Genomic DNA, 16,796 nt, shown 5'->3' with positions numbered 1-16,796 from the left:
TAAAATCAACATAAATTTCATTCAAGTTTATAAATGAATGAGTACCATGTACATAAAAGTATATTCTGTAGTGGATAAATTTATAATCCTTCCACAAAATCTATTCATTTTTTTTTCAAACTGAGCAAAAACATGAATTACAATAGGCAAAATCTTGAAATTTAAGTTGAAAATGGTGACCTGGGGACATAAAACTACAATACTTATATTCCCCCCCCCCCTTTATTTTGAAAGAAAAAATTGAGTCGATCAACTTAAGGAACATTGGTCCCCCCCCCCCCCCGAATGCTCTGATGCTGTCCCTGACTGTAGAGTGCTTTTTGGTGCAATACTCCAGTAGTAAGTTAAAGTAACTTATTGGTATTACTATTAGCTTATCTATTTATTACCAGAATACCATATAACTCTTAATCAAACACCTTTGCCATAGTCGATTCTGCTTATCACATCATTCACACGTGGTCACGTGTACTGTGTTTTCATACCAACATACTATTCTTCTTCTTTTTTTTTTTCTTTTTTTTTATACAAGGATTGATTAAAGTGAAATCATTCTTCTGTGTGCCAGTCTGGTACAACCTGTTCTGTGGCTGCACATGTTGAATTAAAGATGAGCTGATTTCTCTGCCTATCTTCATTTTCTGTATTGCCCTCTATTTCTACTGCAGTAGCTACCTGATCACCAGGGGAATGCCTGTGATTCTGCAGGATTGTCTGCAGATTTGGGACTAGTTGAGAGTCTTCAAGTTCATCTGCTGGTGCACTTGACTGACTGGATAGTGAGCTCATCTGAGACAACTCCCATGTAGCAAAATCTTCAATATCAAATCTATCAGGCCACGAAACTTGAGTGACAGAAGGGCTTACAGCAAATATATCTTCATCAGACATTTCAGCAAGGTTTTCAGATGACACACTTTCTGATTCAGCTACATCATGAAGACTTCCACCACTACTTTCAACTTGGTGTAGGGCACCTTCAATATCTGTAGCAGCATGCGGTTCTCCTGCACATGAAGGTGTACTTGAAGACAACGTGCTGCTCTGGGTGACCTGAGAATCCTCTTGTTCACTGGATGAAAACTTCCAAGAATCATCATCACACCAGACATCATGGTAACTTACATTGCCATTTGGATCCCATTGTGAGCAAGGGGTGCTTGGTAGTTGAGTAGATGATTCGCTTTGACGATCATTGCAAAGAACACTAGAACAGACGGCACATTGTAAAGCTGAATCCATGCTCAGATTGGCACGGCTATCTTTAGTAGATGTTGAGTCATCATAAAGGTGGCTATTTGTCTCATGCTCAAAATCTGGCAAATCTTCAAAGCAATACAAATCTGGAACAGAATAAATCTCACCTGGACCTGCCATCGCTATGGTGAAATGCTCTGTTGATTTCACAATCCCTCTAGTCTCTATCAGTAGTTTCCTCACCGATGAGAATAATGTGGTATGCTGGAAAGGAAAGAAACAAGGAGCTTCATACAATATAGTCTCTGATACCACAAACATATATATGTATGACAAAAATATACAATTCCTCACAAATCTTGATGTAGAAGATAGTGTTACTTCCTATATTTCAGTATTAGAATTCAAAATGGTTCATGTTTCATTTATTAATCCATTAGGACAAGTCCATGAAGAAATGTTACCCTGGAATGTATTTTGGAAGTGGATATTATAAGGTCTAGATCTACATCTAGATAAAATATTGCTTGGTAGAAAAATTAGTGTAGCTAGAATCCGGGTCTAGATCTAGATATATAGATCTAGAATCCGGGTCTAGACTTTTAGATCTAGTTTGATTAGATCTAGACTACATGTAGGTCTAGATTTAAATGCCTGAAATTAGGTCTAGAATTCTAGGCCCTAGATAGTCACACATCAATCATGATCATTGACTGGACCACACTAACGTTAGGCTACCCAGTTCGGCAGTTGTCGTGTCCAGACAATGAATCAATTTTCTAACAACAGCCATGGCATGCCATTACATTATTGGTCCATTAGGGCTAACGTTAAAAGTTAGGACTTAGGATCTAACGTTAGGGCCAGGCCTAACGCCAAACGGTTAGGCTAAGATCTTAGGAAAAATTAACATTAAAAGCAGACTAATGTGACTAGTATTTTAGTATCAATTTCTAACGTTAAAACGTTAATGTTAGCCAATACTAGGCCTGTAGACTCTAGATCTAGACTAGACCTAGCCTAGGCTAAGGACTCAGGTCTAGGCCCCTGGCCTAGGTCCAGGCCTAGGCTAGGCCCTAGACCAAAAGCTTCAGTCTCTGTATTTGGTTGTTCCGCTGAAGTGCGTTGGCTCCACTCATCCCCAGAAACGACGGTTATTCCTGTTTGGGTAGGCCCTGGCGGCCCCTAGCACAAAACTGAAGTCTTTGTGAAGATGATTAAATTTAAAATTGGATAGATTTCTAGATCTCTAGATCTAGAACGTTACATCTAGACCATGTTTTACAGGGGCCGCAGAAGCTTCAGCCCCCCTCCCACACTTTTTTTCCCAAACCGTGTAACAAAAATGAGTTACAAAAATGTAAAAATGACCACAGGCATAGGAATTTTACTTAGCCTAGGATTGCGATTTTTTGCATGGTCAGCCCCCCCCCCCCCCCCTTTGTCTTTGAAAACCGTTCCGCGGCCCCTGTTTTAGTGTCATCCAAAGACAAAATAGAAAAGAAGGCTTTTAATTTTTTTTTTTAATTTAAATGTCCGAGACTCCGACACCCATCCCCGGCCCCATCCTAACCTACGTTAGCGCTTCACAGTCACCGCACTCACCTGGATCGGGAGCGCCTGGCCCAAAGACCTTATAATATATTACTAGACCGAAAGCTGCGTGCGCGTTCAGCACAAAACAAATGAGATTAGGCTCCGCCTACCGCGATCATTTGAAGACAAAAATAAGCCCTCATTGACATTCATGAGCATGAAGATATTCATAATCCGGCCTTTTCATTGGCTAAGAGCGTCAATAATACGCGATTTCCCCGATTCTTTGTCATCGATACTAGTGGTATCGTGTTACAGAATTAATTATTCATTTGACCTCATTACGTCATCTAATTTATTCATTCTGAAACTTTTCTTTCCACACACAAAATGGACCTACGAACACTCCGGTGAGTACGTATTAATTGATACAACCACATGAATTCAGTGGACTATTTACACATTTCACACTGTATTTTGTGATCTTAGGTTATTTCTTTAACAAATTAGAGAGTTTGCTATCATTCTTCTGTTAAAGGAAAGCAGAATTTGGTCTTTGAAATTGAAGTTAGATTGTCATCGTCGCCCAGTACAGTGCAGCCTGTAGCTAGTTGCGGTCTTGCAGTGTTGTGGTTATGCCGCTGTGTTATTGTGTTAACCACATGTATTTTGTACGGGCTCCTAGCCGGCTGGGAATCGAGAGATAATCGGGCTGGTTTTGGTTCACCTCCAACAAGGACCAACCCACGATTGATTAAAACAAGAAGAATGAGGCTTCTTTTTGTACACTGTAACGTTAGATCTACAGGGAGATCTGCATATATCTTCAGTAGATCGAGACTCAGTCAGGAATAAACTGTGAAGCGGAGTGTGGATGAAGATACGCCTGTCATTGTGTCAATCCTCAGTCCTCACTTTGTCTTTGTTTCAGATATCAAATTTATTTTGCATAACTTCAGGCTTCTGCATTTAGCCCCCACCCATTTTAACTCTTGTTATTTATAAATATAGTTAGACTCGGTCTTAGAAATAACATGCTGCTCTGCATTTTGTCTTATTATCAATAGATCTAGGACCTAGATCTTCTTAATCCTAGGCCCTACTTTACTTACTTTATACTTACTTAGAGTTAGATCTAGGCTACTTTACTTTAGTTTTATTTATTCATCGATGCTATCGAGAGCTAGGCCTACCTAATTCAAATCTAGTCTAACTCATACTTTCCCAACCCTCGACACTTACCCCCAGGCCAGGGCTTATGATCTAGGTCTGGGCCTAAACGACTCCATTTACATGTACGAGTATGACTGCCAGTGGACCAAGGACTAGATCTAGATCTACTCTCGGTCAATAATGGAAACGAAGTCTTAGCCAGGAATAAAAGCCAGAGTCAGACATCAAAAATTTCTAAACCGATATAGGGTCTAGATCTCGGTTTAGAACCGAAGCTTTACTTTCTAGGTCTAGATAGATCGAGAGTCCATCGTTAGTCTAGATCTAGACCTAATTTAGATACATGAATGCTGTCGCACAGAACTGAGTCTCGTTGGACTAGGCCTAGATCTATACTTTCTTACAAATAGATCTAGACCTAGTGCATGAGATTATGAAATTATGTTAAAATCAAATGAAATAAGATTCGGAAATAAAAAGATCCAGATTTTTTTTTTTTTTGGGGGGGGGGGCAGACATGTGAAAAAATTTAGAGAAACCTAAAATTCAGAAAGCGAGGGCCAGAAACGACCAATATTACCTAGGGCCGTTTTGTGCATTTTCTAAAGTAAAATTGAAGGATGTCATGCAATTCTCTTTTTGATGAAGGTTTCACATTTCAGCTCTTACCCAAACCCCTCCCCCTATACATACGGCCATGAAAAAGATCACTTATTATTGTTCTCTCTTTTCTTTCACAAACAGGTTGAGTTTGAAGAACAAGAAAAACAGTAGAGGTCTACCTATATGGTTCAAGATGATGATCATAAGTGCATGCATCATTTTGCAGATTCTCATCCAGGTATAAAACTTAAACTAACCTTACAAAATTACAGATACATTACATGCATTGAATGTTAACCATGTTTACATTAAATAAAAATAATCCGAGCCACAAAGAGGTAGGATCTGTAATGTTTATACACTTCTTAAATATACAGGCTCTCGAGTCTAAAATAGAACCAATGCCAAAAGTTATGTACCTTGGGGCAAATTTATAAAATAAGGTCATGTCCTTGATCTACTAGTAATTAAATGGCCTTTTTATTTCCTATTTATTTATAAACAAAGCAATATTTATTTTTCATATTTTACAAAATTCATTTTATTCATTCTTTAGTGTGATATTCATATTTGTAGATTTACGATTTTTTTATAATCTTTTTATTTTACATTTTGTCCAATAGGATGATGCAGTTTTACAATTTCCATGGAGGTGATTGATGATGATAAATAATTGGTGAAGTAGGCCTAATAAAACAGCGACTAGACCACAAAGAGAAATACAACCTACAGCAGTTATATGAGTGAGTTAATTAGTGAATATTTTTAATAATGGAGGTTGTTCACATTTTTTTGGCAACAAATAGACCTGCCTTTGAAAAACCCATTTTAATTTTGTTTTTAGATTATAGTTAGTGTCGTTTTTAATCACAGATCAAAATATTCTGTTCAACAAAACATATCAACTTTAATTCTGACTATTTATATAATTTACATATGTTGATTCATATATTTATGAGAACTCTCTGACATTTTTTCATAGAGTACATGTAGTTATAATGGAGAGTGGTATGTAAACTGCATAGAACAGGTTTAAGTGATATGCTTTATAGAAGTACAAGTTTATAATTACCGGTAGTAGAAGTAAGATTTCCTGTTATGTGTTGAAGAAACATATTTATGTCTAGTCTAACTTTTCTTAAAACATTTATGTTTTATAAATCACGACAATTTTAATTTAAATTCATTGATTTTCTTTCTCTATTTTTTTCAATCTGCAGGACTGGTGTAACAGATGTTTTCATTCAAGAAATCCAACAATTAAACATTGAAGAGTCTGACTTAGGAACCACCTGATGAAGATGGAAAAGGTTTTTTTTTTCCAAGTCCGATTTAAAAAAAAAAAAAAAAATATCACAACCCCAAATTCATGACGTATGAAATTTCTTGTTGATTTTCATTAAAACTGGTTGCAAAAGGAGAAGCTATAAACATACAAATAGGAGCGGCGGAGTGAAGTTGAAAGTGGGGGGCATAGGGAAAATGCTGTATTACTTGAAAATTTTAAGAAGTTGCGAGCGAGCAAAATTTTGACATTTTAAAAAAGAAAATCTAAAATATTCAGAATGATATATATATTTTTTTTTTTTTTGGGGGGGGGCAAGCGTCCTTCAAGCCCCCCTTCCCCCCTCCATCTGTACGAAACTGCTTACATACCCCCACTCATGAATTATTAAACTTAATGCACAAAGGATATCCTTCATAAGTATATTATCAAAATGAGAATATTGTTTTCTTGTTTCAAAGGGAAATCATCATGGTGACCACAAAACGGGTCCTCAGGTGAAAGGGGCACAGAACAAGTTCTTTAGGAGCACTTTTCTTGGGTAAAAGGGGGCAGTGATTTGAGAAAGGGCACTTACAAGAAGGCGAGGGGGCGCTCTTTAACACATGAGACGGGCTCTCAGATGAAAGGGCACAGAACACGTTCCGGGAGGGGGGGGGGCATTTTTGGGTAAAATAATTGCATAAAAGGAAGAGCACTTGGTAACACCTAAAACAGGTTCTCGTCAGGTGAAAGGGACACAGTACACGTTCGTGAGGGGGCATTTTTTTGCATAAAAAGGCACTTTTCAGTGCTTAAAGAAGTAGGGGGAACTGTGCCCTCCCCAGGATCGCTGCCCCAGCATACAAAAAAAATATTCTTTTGGTTCAAAGTATTAACATACGCTTAAGAAAAAGGTAAAGCTTAATCCTCTGATAATGTGATATTTTTTTATGGCTAATTAATGAAATTCACCACTAACCAGAGAATTCCTTTATGTCTTTCATTTGTGTTCATATAGCATTTGTACAGAGCTAAAATGAAAGGGATTTGGAATTTGCAAAATTCAAAATGAGATGAAGATCGAGAGAGGGAAAGAGTGATGAGAAGTGGATTGAAAAGAGATGAGAAAGAAATGGAGGGGCACATATGAAGAGATAATTTAGAGGGGGGGGTAAGAGAGCTAGAATGTGGGAAGTAGGAACAAAAGGGGTGGAAGGGAAATAAGACGAGATTTATGGAAACCAGGAGACAGATAACAAGTGGGAAAAGAAGAAAGAAATATATGAAGAGTTTAGTTGCAAAAGGGGTTAGGGCCACTTTGGACCATTCCGAGAAAAAACATGTTTTTATTCTCACTTATTGCAATATTCTTATGAGAAACTAAATTGTCATGATGTACTACTCTATCATGTGAACATAAAATTGGGTATAAAAGAAATCTACCCGTCTTCAATTTTTTTCTATATACTTAAAAAAATATCATTGTGTACCTAACCCCTTTTGCAAGTAAATTGAAGTGAATCCAATCTCTTTTGATTAAAAAATTTTTTTTTTGCCACTTCCATTCACGTTTTCATTTGAATTTCAAATTTTCTTTGGTATCATCAGAGTGACTGAAAATTTAGAGGTTTAGAGACAGAAAACAATAAAATATATGAAAAATGGACCTAACCCCTTTTGACAAATGAGTTCTTCAGAAGAGTTTAGTTGCAAAAGGGGTTAGGTCCACTCCAAGAAAATAATTCTTTTTTAATTCTCCCATATTGCAATATTCTTATGCGAAACTGAATTTTCATGATACCCTACGATGAGGACATGAAATTGGGTATAAAAGATATTTACTTGTCTTCATATTTTTAAGATATTATTTTCCAAAAAAAGTCTGTGTGGACCTAACCCCTTTTGCAACTAAACTGAAATGGACCTAACCCCTTTTGAAAAAAGGTGATTTTTCTTTGCCATATTAGTTCACTTTTTAATAGGAATTTCAACTTTTCTATGGTATCATCTTATATAGCTACTAAAAATCTTTACATGAAGACATAAGAATCAAGTTTGATGAAAAATGGACATAACCTCTTTTGAAAATGAGCTCTACATATGTAGGAGAAAGGCGGCACAAAATAATTTTGAGTGGGTAAATGATTAAATGGAGAAAAAAACAGAGTAAGAAATGCTGGAGAATAAAGGGGACAGGAAACGTATTAAACATGATAAATTGGGGCCCGTTTCATCATGAGTTACAGTATGGTAATTACGATTTAGGGATGGCAAAAGCACTAGAGATCTCTTTACCTAATCACGACTCGATCTACCCTTTTCATCTTCCCTTTTGGAATTAGCAAAGGCCTATAAGACGCAATACAAACAATGCTTTGTTTATAAGTGATATCGCTTGTGATATCGATACTTTATAGAGCGCAACGTATCGTCTCAGATTTGCGCTTGCTTGATTCGCTGAATCCTTCGCGTCACGAGCGCGTAACAAAATGAATACATTAATGAATTTGCCAAGTTGACCTTTGTCATTGCGCTGATGTGCGTATTGTCTAATACACGTACAAAACCACAGTTGACGAGGGAGCATCGTACGAAATTAATATTAATGAGGGCTTATTTTAGCTTCTAATGGATTAAACAAAATGGCGGTAGCTTCGGGGGCTTGGCCTGGCCGGCCCTGGGCCTGGAGCCAGTGCCGTGGAGGCAGTGGCAGTGGTGAGTGGAGCTGGAACTTGAGGAAAAATAATTTGTTCTAGGGCCTACTTCTTCATTCTCAGCTAGCTAGCTCAACATCCTAAGCTCAATTGGTCGACACTGGCACAAAAAGTAGATCTAGTCTAATGTCGAACTGCTAATCAAATATGATTATGAAATGAGTGAAGTTAAGTTGGAGTTGTTGATTTTTGAAGTCCCGCCGGCTGCGCTGTCGATCGATTGAACAAGCACGATCGTGATCGATCATTTAACTGCGCGTCCATGGCCTATGGGGTTTCGAAAAGCACCGGTCCCTATATTTTCCATGTTCAAGTTGAAAGTGGGGGGGGGGGGGGAGGGGGGGCCACTGGCGTACCTAGGATTTTCCAGAAGGTGGGCACATTTTTAGGAGGATATTTGACAAGCAAAAAACCAGAAAAAAAAATTGACAAGCAAAAAAAAAAAAAAAAAAAAAAAAGTCTTCAGGTTCCCAAGAGGGGGTACACGTCTGTTTTTATTGCATTTGGCTTCTCAAAAGGGGGGGGGGGGCACGTCCCCTGTATCAGTTGTGACTCGTCAGGGGGCCGGGGCAGTCTGCCCCCCCTGCCCCCAACCTTAGGTACGCTATAGTGGGGGGGGGGGCACAGGGAAAAAAGTGCACATTTATTTTCGAAAAGGGAACTATCTTAAAACAAAGAAAAAAGACTTATCTACCCCATTCACATGACTCGTGAAACTAAAGGCACGTATAGGATTATTCTTGTAAACAAGTTTTTATCCTTCATAAGTAATAGTAATATATAAAAATGAGAATATTGTTTTCTTGTTTCTTACAAATGATGCTGTTTCTTTATGGGAATTTGCCAAAGTATTGCAAACGCTGGCTGTAATTTCCTGTCAACAAAATCTTTGGCAGTGGCTGTGTGGAATTCATCAATTTAAAATGTGTTTTTCCCCAAATCATAATAGGAACATTTTTTTGTTTTTGCAAAGGAAAAGGGACGCGATCAGAACATTAACAGACTTAACATTTTGAACAAACTAGAAAAGAAAAAGGGCATTTATCAAAAGTAAATAAGGGCATATTAAAATAGGGCATTTGATTAGAGGTTAAAATGGGTTAATTTCATTATCAAAAGAAAAAAAATAAGGAGCGATATAGGGACAAATCATTTTGAAAGGGATTAATGTGATTAAAGGATGCGCTTAAGGGCGCTTAGCCTAATTGCACAAGGAAGCAGAACGCTCTAAAGAAACCTGGCGCTCATCGGGCACGATTTAGTGGTTGTTAAGGACAACTTATCTGAGCCCATACGAGCCCTTCTCATATGAAAGCGGGGGGCACAGAACACGCCCGTGAAGGGCACTTTTCTTGGGTAAAAAGGGGCAGTGATACGATCGAGAAAGAAGGCAAAGGTGCTCTTGCTATCATAAAGCGGGCCCTTCTTATGTATGAGAGGGGCACAGAACACGTTCGTGAGGGGCACTTGATAAAGGTGCACTGATTTGAGAAAGAGCACTTACAAAAAGGCAAGGGGGACTTGTGACACATAAAATGGTGGAAGGGGCACATAACACGTTTGAGAGGGGGCAGTTTTTGGTAAACATTGACACTTGTACGAGAAAGGGCACTTAACGGGTGTCCTCCTCAGGTGAAAGAGGCACATGCAGTACACGTTCGTGAGGGGGCTTTTTGCGTAAAAAAGGCACTTTTCAGTGCTTCAAAAAGTGTGGGGGAAGCAATGTGCCCCAGGATCGCCGCCTCTGAAGTATAGGCGTGTGAAACCCTATACCCTTGACAAGTACTTGTATTGGAAACAAAACGGTACCCTTGACAATATTCCCTTAATTTGACCCATAAACAAGTTCAGCGATAGATTATCCTTTTTAATCTTTTTGTTATATACCCTTGCAAATTGGACCGTATAAACACGTAGCTTTCCTTGCGAATATATACCTTTTTTCAGTAATTTAGTGCCTTTGACACCATTATTACCAATAGCGTAACTTCGGGGTGCCCCCACCCCCCCATCGGCTGGCAAACAAAAAAACGGGGAAAAGAAGAAAAAAGAGGGAGAAAGAAAAAGAAACTTAGTGGGTGAAGAAGAAATTATTGTATACTAGTATTTCATTATCATATTAAATATGATTTTTTTTCAAAACTTTATGAAACATAATTTGCGTAGGCCATAGGGCCTATGTGTTCATCATTCCTGGTGCTCGTATTTTCAGTTAAATGAGATATATAATCCTGTTGTAGTAAAAACATCCCGTTTTCAAGTCAATATACACCAAATATATTTCCTCGCACTTCCAGTTGTTATTGCTTTATGTAGTGACATTATGCTTCTTTTTCACGACTAGGCCTACTTAAAGTGAATGCCCCCTTTTATAAAGTCTGAATATAAAACATGTCCAGTCCGTGCTTACGTTGGCATTAATGGATTGGTGAGATATGTGATGTCTGTTCTTCATGATTTCCTAAAAAACAGTCAGTGTCCCTTTTTCTGGTCTGACACTGTATCAAAAGTTTTCAGCTGGAGCTTCGCACTCGCATTATTTAGTTAGTGAAATACGCATGGTCTCGGTGAATTCCTGCAAACAAGCCTTGGAATGCCCCTCTTGAGGTCTGAATTTCAAAAATGTATCATGTTCATGATAAAAATGACTACAAAAAGTGCTTTATGTGTTTAGGTGTAATTCTATCAAAATCAGCAAGTGCTTGGCGCTCGCGTTGGATGACTATGGTGCTGTATGTGTGCTCTTCATGAATTCCGAAAAGAAAGTCCTTAAAATGTCCGTTTGAGGTCATATACAAAAAAATTCATCTCGTGCTTCGCGTTCGCATTGTTTGTTTATTGAGACAGGTACATTATCATGATTACAAGAAGTTGCTCACAATGTCCCTTTTTTAGGTCTGAATATAAAAAATGTTCAGCTCACAAGCTCACGCTTCGCGCTCGCGTTATTTGATCAGTGAGATACATATCCGTTACAGTCCTTAAAATCAGCGGCGTAACAGGGGTCGGTGGCCAGGGGGGGGGGGGGGCAAGAGCCAAACATTTCCCGGTCATATCATGGAACAGGCAATGGCGTCATATAGGCAAATATTTTGAGGGGGCGATATGGCGTATCGGGCAAATATATATATATATATATATATATATATAAGCGAGCGAAGCGAGCGAGCAAATTTTTTGACATTTTTATTGCAAAAATCCAATTTTGTGATAGATTTTGACATAATGTTAAAAAGATGATATCATATTTCACCCTCCTCTTTTTCCCTTTTCTCTCTTTTTTGTACGCCACGGTGAACAGGATTTTTGTTATGATTGTGAGCATCAGGGCGAAGCTCTATATGCTCGAGGGGGCCGAGTATGGCGCTTCAGACAAGAGGTAGCTTAATATAGGTCCCGAGCGAGCGAAGCGAGCGAGATAAAAAAAATCACCTTTTCATGAGAATCTAACATGAAGATAGATTTTAACGTGATATTCAGAGAAATATAATACACTTTCCTTTCTTTCCTCATTTTTTTTTGTTTGGTTGTAGAACTTTTGGGGGCCATGGTCCAAACTCATCCATATAACAGTGTTTTATGGGTGGGGTCCAGGGCAGAGCCCCGGAACCTCTTGATATCAAAGCCAGTTTAAACCTTACAGATGGCCACTTATTTTAATCAAATTGCGTGTATATTTATATAGCTTTAACACAACACATAAATTCAATGCAGTTGTGTATTGTAATCATCCAAATATTGTGAGGGGCACACCGTAGCAAGTGTGGGAAAATTTGTAAAAAGTCGCCAGCGAGCGAAGCGAGCCAGAAAAAAAAGGCCTGTTAAAATGAAATTCTAATTATGTGATAGATTTTTACATCATTATAGCAAATATCATGTCATATATTTTATTTCATTCATCTTATTTCGCTGCCTCCTTTATTTTCTTGTATTTCCCCTTGGCTGTGGAACCACCCCCCGGTACGCCAGTGCTTCAACGTAAAGCTTAATACAGGAAGGGTTCATATAGGGGCCCGTTATAGAACCCATTAAAGGTTACAGATGAAGAGCCCCCACTGCACGGGGTCTTGACTCTTGGACAGAGCCTTTGGAGATTTAGCAAGTTTATGATAGACTTTCATACGACATTATGCTATATATACCATCCATTTTTCTTCCCGCTCGTTATCTCAATCCTCGGCAGCCCGGTAGTGTACGTTATCTTGTCCCTATTCTTTATTTTCCAATTCAGATTTTGGCTAATTCCATTCTGCCTTTATTTCCCGCTTTTGTTTGCCTTTTTGTCATCTTTAATTTATTTTCCTGTCTTACTAATCATGCTAATGTATATGTATATCGGGGCGAATTGTTCTTTCTCACTTGTTCTTTTTACTTCCTTTTCCCGTTATCTTTCCGTTTTCCCTTTTTTATGTTTTTTCTTAGTTTTCTTTTCCCTTTCCTTTCCCTTTCCCCTTTTTTTCTTTCTTTTCCCTTTCCCTTTCTTCCCCCTTTTTTTCTTTTTCCCGTTTTTTTAATTTTCCCGGTGAGCTCCGCCAGGGGGGGGGGGGCAGCTTGCCCCCCCCCCCTGCCCCCCGCCTGTTACGCCACTGCTTAAAATGTCTCTATTGGGTCAGTATACCTGGCATTTATGCGCGCTTCGCGCGCCCACTAAGTGAAAATTTTGCTGGTGCCACCCCCCCAGGCCTCAGCTCACGGTACGCCACTTACGTTACGTACGTCCGTGCCCAATCTCGAAAAAGAGACACACGCGGATGATATCCACTCGTAAATGGGAGTGCCCCCCTATAGGTAAAATTACTGTCGGATGAAACAAAACTTGTCGGATAAAACGTCCGACAAGTAGGCCTACTTTCATGAAATAGTGCTCCCCTGGTGGGGGGAGGGTAGATGAGGGGGGGGGGGGGGCTGTCCTCCAGCTTTTTCGAAATGAAAATTGAACTGAAATTTAATGAATATCCTGAAATATTCAATTGGCTAAGAAATGTGAAGTTATTGTCCTGAATTATCGTTCACATTTTCAGACGCTGTTCTATAAGACTGATTTTTTTTAGGGGAAGAGGGAGGGGCTACTGGGGGCTTGAAACTGTGCGACACAGTCACTCCAATAGTAAGGAAAATGGTCTATGGTGGGCAATGCGGGGTCCGTTACATTAGCCTGCCCCCCCCCCCCCTCCGCCCAACCTTTGCTTGGTGATAAATTGCTTTTAATATAAGTGTAGCAACCGTGCGAATAAAAAAATAACTCGCCTATAAACGAATTCGTTTTAGAACTATGAATGCATTGAACACAGGGCCTGCAATTTCACTTTCATGGTAAAGGGGGGGGGGGGCAAGTATAAAGAAGGAGTTCCGGATTCTTTGTAGTTCTTTTTTGTGACTGTATGTGTTTTAATTAGGCCTGTAAAATAAGTGCTATTTGCATAGCGTTCGAGTAAGATTTCTTATCAAGAGTGAAACTTATATGAAGAACATTGAGCAATAAAATAATATAACGAGGTATAGGTCAATTGCAGGGAATTGAGAAGTCCCACCCCCTAAAGAAAATAAGTCATCGTTTTAATATGTACGAGAGAATGAGGTTTCCCGAGGAGAAAATTTTCATTTGTGAAATTTGCATAGATTAAAGGGTACCCTGTATCCTTTGAATGCAATGAGCGTATACTGATGAAACGGCAGCTCGATCTAAATCCGGGGTAATAATATTCGCGCTGTGTAGTCTGGAAAAAACGAGACTATACCAGCAATCATTTTTTTACCTCTAAACGAGGGATTTTATGCGGCATAATTAGCTTAATATCACAATATTTTCTCCAGTAATCTCTCATCTCGTAAGATATATTGTTTGAGCAAGATACTAATAATAATCATCATCATCATTATTATTATATTCATTATTGTGTTTATTATTTATATATATATATATTAGCATCATTTACCCAGGGAAGACAGGAGGAGGAGGAGGAGGGGAAGGAGGAGGAAGAGGAGGAGGGCCGGAGGAGGAAAAGGAGGAGGGGGAGGGGAGGAGGAGGAGGCATGGGCGGAAAACCCATGCAGGGGGGACAGGGGGGACGCGTCCCCCCTACCATTTTGGAAAGGGGGGACATACTATCAAATGTCCTCCCTACTATTTGTGGTCTTTCATTATGGGAAAAAAATACATAATTCAAAATTGAAATTATACACATGTATCCTCGAATTTCGAAATATATATAAACAGATAGTTTTTGTTAAGAACTTGGGTAGGAAAAGAAAAGGCATACCGGCCCGACTATTCTCGAACTCGCATCTAGCCCTATATGCCAGCCAAAGAGTGATGACATTGATGACATCGATGGCCATTGTCAATTTCATAACTAATAAAAATGACGAAAAAAAGATAATCGCCTCTGGATACTTATAAGTAAATTTAGTGCATAGATGGTAGACGACAATGTTCCATACCTCGTAAAAACATACCTTTGTTAAACCAATTCATTTTCCCTTTATTCCAAATTTACTTGGAATATAAGAATATTTTCATTGTTCGCGTACTCAGTAAAAATAATAGTTTTCATGAGTTATGATTAATCCTTCGCAGTGAATTTTAACTATGTTTAATCCCCCAAAATTTGTTTTAAATACTCTATTAACGAGACTTTTATATTCAATTTTTACACAAAATTCCTGCCGTGGGAGGGGTCATCATAGGTAGATCAAGGGGCGAAGCGGCGGCCCGCCCCCTATTGGGGCGGCGCAAAATAGGAAGGTGAGGAGAAAAATAAGAAGAAAGATAGGACGAGGAAGAAAATTAAATGGTGGAAGGGGAGGGGAATAATTGAAAAAAAAAAGCTTTCAGGTCATAGTATAAAGATTAAAAAATCGCTCGCGCTTTGCATTAATACACAGCCATCTCATTATTTCAAAACGTGCTTAAATTTTTTCACTTTTTAGATCGAAATATATAAAATCAAATCATTTATTTACTAGGAAGATATCCATCTTTTTCATAATTTGTAGGCTTAAATCTTTAAAAAAAAATAGCTCACACTTTGCGCTCGCATTGCTTATTGAGATAAGCTGCTTGTTCTTAATTTCAAAAGTGCTTGAAAGATCCAGTTTTCAGATCTGAATATTAAAAAAAATTTCGCGCTTCACGCTCGCATCAGTAATATTATGGTTGAGTCAGATACTATCCTGTTTATTGCTATAAGGTGAAAAGAAGATGACTTTTTGGTCGGAAAATTAAAAAAGATCAGGATACGCTTCGCGCTCACATTAATTAAAATTTAGTTAGATAGCTACCCTGTCCTTGATTTTAAAATATGCTAATGTACCAATTTTTAGGCCGGAAATGACATCTTCAGCACACACTTCGCGCTCGAATCTATATTTTTAGTAAAATTCATAACCTGTTCATGATTTGAAAATGTGTTATGATTGTCCAGTTTTTAGGTTGGAAAATACAAACTTTCAGCTCGCGCTACGCGCCTGCATTAATTATTTAGATTCCTATCCTGTTCATAATTGAAAAAAAGTACTAAGAATGTCCAGTATTTAGGTTGGAAAATCAAAAACTTTCACCTCTTGCTTCACGCTCGCATTAATTGTTTAGATACCTATCCTGTTCATTAATTTTTTTTTTAAGTACTAAGAATGTCTATAGTATTTAGGTTGGAAAATCAAAAACTTTCAGCTCGCGCTCGCGTTAATATTATTGATTAGATTCCTATCCTGTTCATATTCTTTTTAAGGTGCTATATGAATGTCCAGTTTTTAGGTTGGAAAAAAAACTTTCAGCTCGCGCTTCGCGCTCGCATTCATTGTTTAGATTCCTATTCCGTTCATTATTAAGTGCTAAGAATGTCAAGTTTTTATGTTGGAAAATAAAAAACGATTAGCTCGCGTTTAACGCTCGCATTAATTGTTTGCATTCATATCCTGTTCATATTCTTTTTAAAGTGCTATGAATGTCCAGTTTTTAGGTTGGAAAATCAAAAACTGTCAGCTCGCGCTTCACGCTCACATTAATTGTTTAGATTCCTATCCTGTTCATGATTTTTATAAAACTGTTAAGAATGTCCAGTTTTTAGGTTGGAAAATAAAAAACTTTCAGCTCGCGCTCGCATCTATTATTTAGTTGAATTCCTATTCTGTTAATGATTTGCAAAAGTGTTACGAATGTCTAGTTTTTAGGTTGGAAAATCAAAAACTTTCAGCTCGCGCTTCGCGCTCACATTAATGGTTTAGCTTCTAGGTTCTAGTTCATGATCACAAAAATGTTCAGAATGTTCAATTTCCAGGTCACAATTTATGAAATATCAACATAT

At 38.3% G+C, this 16,796-nt stretch overlaps 1 long non-coding RNA gene across 2 annotated transcripts; it reads left to right on the top strand.

Moving 5' to 3' along the window:
* The first annotated feature begins 2,857 nt into the window (after positions 1-2,857).
* On the top strand, positions 2,858-5,221 carry LOC129265991 (uncharacterized). 2 transcript variants are annotated; one of them, XR_010293994.1, is made up of 3 exons: positions 2,858-3,143; positions 4,651-4,747; positions 5,133-5,221. It is a non-coding gene; the product is annotated as an uncharacterized LOC129265991 (long non-coding RNA). The 2 variants fall into 2 exon arrangements; XR_010293993.1 differs by having other exon boundaries at positions 2,858-3,147.
* The last annotated feature ends 11,575 nt before the right edge of the window (positions 5,222-16,796 follow it).

This window comes from Lytechinus pictus, chromosome 7, assembly GCF_037042905.1.
Source record: "Lytechinus pictus isolate F3 Inbred chromosome 7, Lp3.0, whole genome shotgun sequence".
Lineage (NCBI taxonomy): Eukaryota > Metazoa > Echinodermata > Echinoidea > Temnopleuroida > Toxopneustidae > Lytechinus > Lytechinus pictus.
Note: the sequence above shows the minus strand (reverse complement) of the source record. Positions and strands in the feature narration are given on the sequence as shown.